Here is a 9030-nt window from a genome sequence, read left to right as displayed (position 1 = left end):
AAGAAAGTGTTATTGGTAAAAATATTGATTTTGTAATTAATCGCAATCTTCATAAGAACATTCCTAATATATATTCTTAAAATCCCAGTTTTAAAGCAACACCAAGCAACTTTTCCTCTGCGGTCGCCCTACAGGTTGGAAGCGGAATTGTCCATTACTGCTGTCGTAAATAATTTAGCCTACCGCATCCTACTGTCGCACACGCACGCACAGGCTCTCTGTTTATCCGGCACCGGCTTTGGAATCAACAATGGCCACAGACAAGGTAGAGTATGATGCATGATTTTATGAAAGTATGATGTAACGCTTGCCCTAAAGCAAGTCAAATTTGTAGTTTTCTTATTTCTCATTCGGACTACAGAAACGCGACCCGATCTGGCAATCTTACATAGCGTGGATATATCAGATAAAGGACCGCAAAGCGGTGGCATAAGTGCATTTCACCATGTCACGACTTGATGAACCACTGAAACGATTTTGAAAACATTATTTTAAGGTAAAAATTCTTACTTAGTGTTGCTTTAATATTTTACAAATAGTTTTGAATGGCTGTGTGAAAATGTATTTGTACAGCGCATCCTGTCCTGCAGGTGTCACTGCATTCTGCTCAATTGTGTTGTGAATGTGAATTTGCAATCTGTATTGAATGCAATGTGGTGATTAGTGCATGTGCTGCGAAATATCAATAACCATCTTTCTATTGAGGTTTCTGTACAAGCTGCAATCAAAAACAAACATACAAATCGACCAGTGTAGTTTGATTCACAAACAAATGACTCTTATACAGTGGTTCTTTTTAATGAATTGAAAACATTTGATTTAAACATATAATAAAAGCATTAGGATTAAAGTTAAAGTTAGATTAAAGTTACAAAAGTTATTCAGTCAAGATCAGTGAGTGATTTTCTTTTTCTCTTGTTCTTTAAAGGGGTGGTTCATTATGATTTCACTTTTCTAACTTTAGTTGGTGTGTAATGTTGCTGTTTGAGCATAAACAACATCTGCAAAGTTACAACGCTCAACGTTTAAAGCAAAGGAATATATTTGCTTTTAAATAAATCGTTTTTGTAAAACATTTGTAAGTCTGCTCAAGCTGTCGCATCCGTCTTTTCACATGCAATACAGCATGTCACTCTGTGGGCATCTTACAACAGTTCCTACACAAGCAATTTTATAGATTATCATGACAGAATATGCTAATCAAAGACTTGAAGATAGTCACCTCCACATCAGCAACATAAATTCATCAACTAAACATTCAGAAACGCCCTGTTGCATTATCTTCTTCTATAAAAGGCAGAACAGTTTCTGACATTTTAGTGCTTGTCTGTGTGAGGTAATCGAAGCTGCTAACACACACAAGTTCTTGAAGCTCTTGAAGTTCTCATTTGCATTTAAAGGGACACAAACGAAACGACTCGTTTTTACAGACCCTCAAAAAGGGACAACTTTAACATGCTGTAGAAAATTATCTGTGGGGTATTTTGAGCTAAAACTTCACATACACACTCTGGGGACATTAGAGACTTATTTTACATATTGTAAAAAGGGGCAATAAACCACCCCTTTAATTAACAGTAATGACACAGATGGCAGCAGGTTTATTATGCTGGTGTCACTTTAAGACCTAATGCACGGATCAAATAAACTGTTTCACAAATGCGTTTTCTTTTTCAACTCTTTATGTTCACTTAAGACATAACCGATTGAGTTTACGGGTGGGGTATGTGATTTGCAAAACGGCCGGCAGATTTTGAAAATACACAACTCAAAAGGTCCTACCTTCTTTCCTCCAACGCTGGCCCTGACTCGCTCGAGGGGGGTGGGGGGAGGGGGGTATGGTACGGCCGTTTGATTGACGCACTTACTGTCCAATGATTCTAGGTGGTCTTGGAAATGATTGGCTGGAGTTTTTCGAGTCCTGCCCGTTCCACAGATGATTAAATTGCTTAATTTTCATTTCAGTGCTTGTAACTCAGTGGCTGTAAGTGGGTTAGGAATAGGATTTCAAGTGATTTTGAAAAAATGATCAAAAAAGAAAATCACATACCCCACCTTTAACAAGGATATTTTGACATCATTTTGTCAAGCGCAAGAAGACGTGAAAGAGAACTCAATTGAATTAATTGGGTTATTATGGTTATGCTAATTATGTTTTAATCCTCCATAGTCCTTCAGATTCAAAAATTTCAGACCAGATATTTTTTCCCTCTCAGTGGTTGGCAGAGGGGTGAGGAATACTGTTTACAGCAAAACAGTGGCAAAGGACAGACAGATTTAGCACAGTCATATCAGGAGCAATCACTACAGATATTTCGAAGGGGTACTAGAAAAGTGTATGGGGAGGTTTTTTTCTTGTTGTGTTTGCAGGGCTGCTTGTGAGATCATAGTTTTCCTTCCCTCTATTCTTAGGAGGAAGTCATTTCACAGGGATTTCTCTCTCTCCCTTTGTCTAAACCACCAAGAATGTTGCTATCTTTGTCAGGTGGTTAGTTCATTCAAAATATAAAAATTTTGTCAAGCTGACAATGTTTCAACAAATTACTATCAAATGCAATACATAAAAGCTATTTTTCGATCACTCTCCCAATCTGTGTACCCATAAACAAGCTCACGCTTGTATGAAGCGGCATCCGTCGACACGGAGGAGGTATTGTTCCAAACACGTGTTAGTTAAACTGTTTGCCATCATTTCCTGCTTCCAGCCTGTCAGGATACAAGTATTTCCTGTGCTGGGACAACCATGAAACCCTTCAATTTATGCCACATCCCACTCCAAATACCATCTCCTCTGGCAGTTAATATAATTCCCCTCCTCCATGGTTAGGAATAAATTGCTGGCTTTTATGGGAAACCGCTCATTGTGCCCTAACAGCAGATATTTTATATGTGAGCTAATGAAACAAAAGCATATTTATTGCCATCTTAAGATTAAAGGTTTAACTAAATGTGATCATCCCTCTTCAGACAGCAAAGCAGACATTAAATTATAGCCTAATACAATGAATTTTTTAAAGGGCTTTTGAGACGATTTTTATGAGTCCTTTGACATTTTCACCATTTTTAATCAAGTTTGATGTTTCATTTTGACGGCAGTAAATTTTTGTGTGTGAAATCGCTGGTGAAGGAAAAAGCTCAAATTCAAGACTGAAAGGTATCATATTTTGATCTCTTTAGCATTGATAAATTTGAAATGAGAAATTTTATTTCAGCCTTCATTTCATGTCAGTTCACTACATACGTATACATACATGTATATTTACATTTCTTATGCTCACCCAGGGTGCATTTATTTGATACAATTTTGTAATAATTGTGTAATAAATTTTTACTAACATTGTGAAATATTACTGTTGTGAAGTTGCACTCCTGCCTGTGTGGTATTGGCTATATATATATATATATATATATATATATATATATATATATATATATATATATATATATATATATATATATATATATATGTGTAATATATTTGATTATATACAGTGTATTACATTATTTTATGTAGATTTATATAATTTAAAGCTATATTATATTTGAATGCCTTTGGAGTATCATGAGAATATCATGGGAAGTGATTATATTAATTATTCAATACCAAAGCAGGCTATATCAAAGTGCAATGATATTATAATTTGATACAAACTATAATCACAGTAGTTTTGTGTAAGGGTAGCAAATGGAATCATGGGAAATTCCTTGTGCCCATGCCCTCTGCAATAATGTTTGCTTACATCCCAAAATGCAGTCTTAAGGGAAAATCCAAGCTTGTTTACTATCGCACAATCAAGGGGATCGCAAGAGCATGTTGTGCACAACAAAACATTGTTTTCCTGTCCCCAGCCACATCGAGGGTCCTGTAAATTCCTGATTATCTTCTGCTATCACTTCCTTAATTAAGTGACCTTTTGTTAGTTAGCATCGGTTACAGTGGTTTAGCCCTATTAAAGCAATAATCACATCAGTGGCATAATTTCCATTTAATCAACACACTAATTTTAGTACCATTGTCTCGGCGCACAAGGGCATGGGGACGTATTACATTAATAAACTTGGCATGGATGAATGTCTTCTCCGCCACCCAGACGATTCGACCCCTGTGCCAAGAGCAGGGATGGTGAATGGAGGGGGCTGGATATGCACATTAAGCTACTGACACGGATCCCGAGAGACCAAGCTGGAAATTTGCAGCCTGCAGAATTCCTTTTTTTTTTTCGTGATTAGCCTAGGTGAGATTATTCAGCAGTCACTGACACGTCTATTCCTACAAATTAACAATGCAATTAATTGGATTTAGGTCTACTCACAGTTGACACCAGATGTGCCGTGTATCAGGGTGAGATGAAACGTACCGGCGTTTGAGTGTGTGTCAGGAGTAAGGCTTGCATCAGGAGGTGGATGACGCATAAATATCACATTTGCTTTTGGTTTGAGGCGATGACAATGTGAATTTCAATTACCAGCATCAGCTATAATAGAGCGAAGCTGATGGAGGAAATCTCACTGGAAGACATTTACAAGGCTGCGAGAATGTGCGCTAGAAGTACCTTTTCTTTCACATAATTACTCTCTAATTAACCATTAGTTATTCGATTAGCCCTTTTAATCCTTGAGTCATGGGTACGAGTTTCTAAATGGTGGCTTAGTCATTGGCAGCCCTGTGACGACTAATTAAAGGATGTGATGCTTTACACACAGAGTGGCCCGCAGAGAGAAGTTTGGGAGGGAGGGTCATTAATTTGTAATAAAAATCGAGGTATAAAAGGCATAGTTCTGGCTTGAAAATCCGATTGGATGAGTCTTCAGTCATTGTAAAATGGCCTATATTCACACACCTGCAGGGCTGTTGGTAAAATTCTCAGGCCGTGGGACATATTTTTATGGTTGAGTAAACACTACCATTGAGGATTATTGTGGGCCATCTCATCAAAGGATGGGGATGCAGGTCTTCTTTACTGGCTGGAAAAAGTGTATTTCAGAAATACAAGCACTTGTTATTTAATTGTTATTTACTTGTTATTTAATCTATTGGTCAATGCCGATAAAGCAATAATTGTTGGAGATTTTAACATACACGTAGATAACACAAATGATGCGTTAGGGACTGCGTTTACAGATTTATTAAACTCCTTTGGGGTCAAGCAAAACGTCAGTGGTCCCACTCATCGTCTAAATCATACACTAGATTTAATTATATCATACGGAACCAATCCAACCGATATAGATATTATACCGCAAAGTGACGATCTCACTGATCATTGCATGGTAACGTGCATAATACGTACTGCTGAAATTTGTCATGTTGCGCCGCGTTATCGACCAGGCAGAACAATCCTTCCAATCACTATAGATAGATTCTCAAATAGCTTACCTGATCTATCTCAGCTGCTCAGTGAACCCAAACAAACAGATGAACTAGAGGAAATGACCAGCAGTTTGAGCACCATTTTCTCTAGTACATTAGATATTGTTGCACCAATTAGATTGAAAAAGGTTAGAGAGAAAACTAAAGCACCATGGTACAATAGTACTACACATGCCATCAAGAGAGAAACTCGTAACTTAGAGCGTAAATGGAAACAAACTAATTTAGAGGTCTTTAGAATCGCGTGGAAAGACAGTGTGTCACGTTATAAAAAGGCTCTAAAAGCAGCCAGGGCTGAGCATCTCCGCAAACTAATAGAAAATAACAAAAATAATCCAAGGTTTTTATTTAACACCGTGGCTAGACTAACAAATAAACAGACATCGCCAGAGCAAAATATTCCGTTACAGTATAGTTGTAATGATTTTATGAATTACTTCAATGAGAAAATAGAAAGCATCCGAAATACAATTGTAAATGTACAATCCTCTATGGTGTCTTGTGATTCAGCCTCAATTATCGCCCCTCAAGAACAACTACACCGCTTTACAACTGTAGGACAGGAAGAGCTAAATAAACTTATCATTGCATCTAAACCAACAACATGTTTATTAGATCCAATACCCACTAAACTACTGAAAGAAGTGTTACCTGTCGTGGAAGAGCCTCTTCTTAATATTATTAACTCTTCTTTATCTTTAGGTCATGTTCCAAAAATATTCAAGCTGGCAGTTATAAAACCTCTTATTAAGAAACCGCAATTAGATCAAAATAACTTGGCAAATTACAGACCCATTTCAAATCTTTCATTTATGTCTAAAATACTAGAAAAAATTGTGTCCGCTCAATTGTGCTCTTTCTTGCAAGAAAATAAGATATATGAAAAATTTCAGTCAGGATTCAGACCGCATCATAGCACAGAAACTGCGCTAGTTAAAATTACAAATGATTTACTTTTAGCTTCTGACCAAGGCTGTATCTCAATACTAGTTCTACTCGATCTTAGCGCTGCGTTTGACACTATCACAAAATACTCTTGGATCGACTACAAAACTACACTGGTGTTCAGGGACAGGCATTAAGCTGGTTCAGATCGTACTTATCAGACCGTTACCATTTTGTCTGTTTAAATGGGGAAAAATCGAAGATAACGTCAGTAGACTATGGAGTGCCGCAAGGATCGGTGTTAGGCCCTCTGCTATTCTCAATATATATGCTGCCACTTGGTAATATTATAAGAAAACATGGAATTAATTTCCACTGCTATGCTGATGACACTCAATTATATATTTCATCACGACCAGATGAAAACACTAACCTATCTAAATTGACAGAATGTCTTAAAGATATAAAATGCTGGATGACGTGTAATTTCCTGCTATTAAATCCAGATAAAACGGAGGTATTACTTATTGGTCCAAAAAACTACCCACAAAATCTCTTACAATACAACTTTAATTTAGAAGGATGTCCTGTTACCTTATCCACTAAAGTAAAAGACCTGGGTGTTATACTAGACCGCAACTTGTCTTTCGAAAATCATATTTCATATGTTACAAGAACTGCCTTTTTCCACCTTAGAAACATTGCTAAATTACGTAACATGCTATCTGTTTCCGATGCAGAAAAGTTAGTTCATGCATTCATGACCTCGAGACTAGATTACTGTAATGCTTTATTAGCTGGTTGTCCTGCATCTTCAATAAACAAGCTACAGTTAGTGCAAAATGCAGCCGCTAGAGTTCTTACTAGGTCAAGAAAATATGATCACATAACACCGATTTTATCATCTCTGCACTGGTTACCTATTAAGTTCCGTATCAATTACAAAGTACTACTACTGACCTATAAAGCCCTAAATGGTTTAGCTCCTGTGTATTTAATGGACCTTCTATCGCCCTACAATCCATCGCGTTCTTTAAGATCCCTAAATTCGAGGCTTCTGGTCATTCCTAGGATATCTAAGTCCACTAAAGGAGGGAGGGCGTTCTCACATTTAGCTCCTAAACTCTGGAATAGCCTTCCTGATACTGTTCGTTGCTCAGACTCGCTCTCCCAGTTCAAAACTAGATTAAAGACGCATCTCTTCAGCCAAGCATTCACATAATGCTTACCTTTTATACTACTGTTGAATCAGATCGAATGCATTAATATTATGAACAGTAGCTACGCTAATTATTTCCCATCTGCTTTTCTGCTGTTATCTCGGGACGCTAGTCCCGAGGTAAATAGCGTTCGCCAGCTCCAGTTTGTATCCAGCCTCTCACGGAGACTTCAGATGCCCCAACACCTGCGATGAGACGACTCGACGCCTGTGAAGAGACGACTCAACGCCGGCGATATGTTATGCCCTAAATTAATGCATGATGATTAACTAACTATATTCTTCTATGTACATTTCTGAAATGCACTTTCTGTAAAGCTGCTTTGAAACAATATGTATTGTGAAAAGCGCTATACAAATAAATTTGAATTGAATTGAATTGAATTAATTGGGCCTTCAAGCATTTAAAGGTGCTCTAAGCGATGTCACGCGTTTTTTAGGCCAAAACATTTTTTTGTCACATTCAGCAAACATCTGCTCACTAACCGCTAGCTGCCTGTCCCCTGAACACACTGTAAAGAAACGCGATCTCTGTAGACAGCCCAGGCTCCACAAACAGCAACAAAAACAAACTGGGCTAACCCGCTCCACGAAACATGACAAAAAGTTCCAGCCAATCACCGACAAGAAGGACTTGGGGGCGGGGTTTGGGGGGTTGGTGCGCGGATGAGGAGGAGGGAGGGTCTAGCTAGCCTCCGTTTTGTTTGACAATACTTTAAACGTCAACAAGAAGTGACGTCACCCGACATCGCTTAGAGAACCTTTAAGTTCATATAAACTTCCAATACTGAATGCGCAATTTTTTTTTATTAAGGCAGCAACCAGAAATTGCCTTCTTAATGGAATTCCTTTATTTTCTTTCTTTATTTACATTTTTTTATTTAATTGTATAATCAATTTATTATTTTTATTTTATTCATAATTAATAATTTTTATTTATTAATTGCTGTAAACAGTGGTAAAATTGCTGTTTGTTTAAATTCAGATATACAACAATATCTAGGTGCAAACAAAGCGTGATAGTCTTTGACCTTCACAGTGCTTCTGTTGGTGATGGTGTTCGGCTTTCCAATTCCAATGAACCGTGGACACACACAAAAAAGTCATTTTAAGCCAATGTGCACAGAGCCATTGTCACAATGTGGTGATTTCTCTCTCACCCGCTGTCAAAGTAATATTTCTTCTTTCTGGTCACAGAAAACGTCAGTCTGAGGGTGTTCAGATTCTACCATTTATTACACTTATTACATTCTTAAATAAAAATGCTCCACTGAACAGTTCTTGCATAGATATCTTACAATACCAATTTAAAAAAGAATTATGAAACAGACCAGTAACAAAAATAAATTTCATCTTCTTCCTTAATAAAGAACATTACCATACTAACATTATATCATACAAATAATAATATTTTAAACACTTTGTACAGCAAAATAACCAATAAAGAAAAACACACAAGGAAAGAACAGAATAGAAAAAAACCGGAGAGGAAGAGTGTGAAGATTACAGGAAGTGAGGGGGTGGAGTGTTAGTGATGTGGCGAGGGAAAGAGAGG

This window comes from Rhinichthys klamathensis, unplaced genomic scaffold (genome assembly GCF_029890125.1).
Source record: "Rhinichthys klamathensis goyatoka isolate OS25496 unplaced genomic scaffold, OSU_Roscu_1.1 h1tg000693l_1, whole genome shotgun sequence".
NCBI lineage: Eukaryota > Metazoa > Chordata > Actinopteri > Cypriniformes > Leuciscidae > Rhinichthys > Rhinichthys klamathensis.
The sequence above is the reverse complement of the archived record's forward strand: the minus strand, read 5'-3'. Positions refer to the sequence as shown.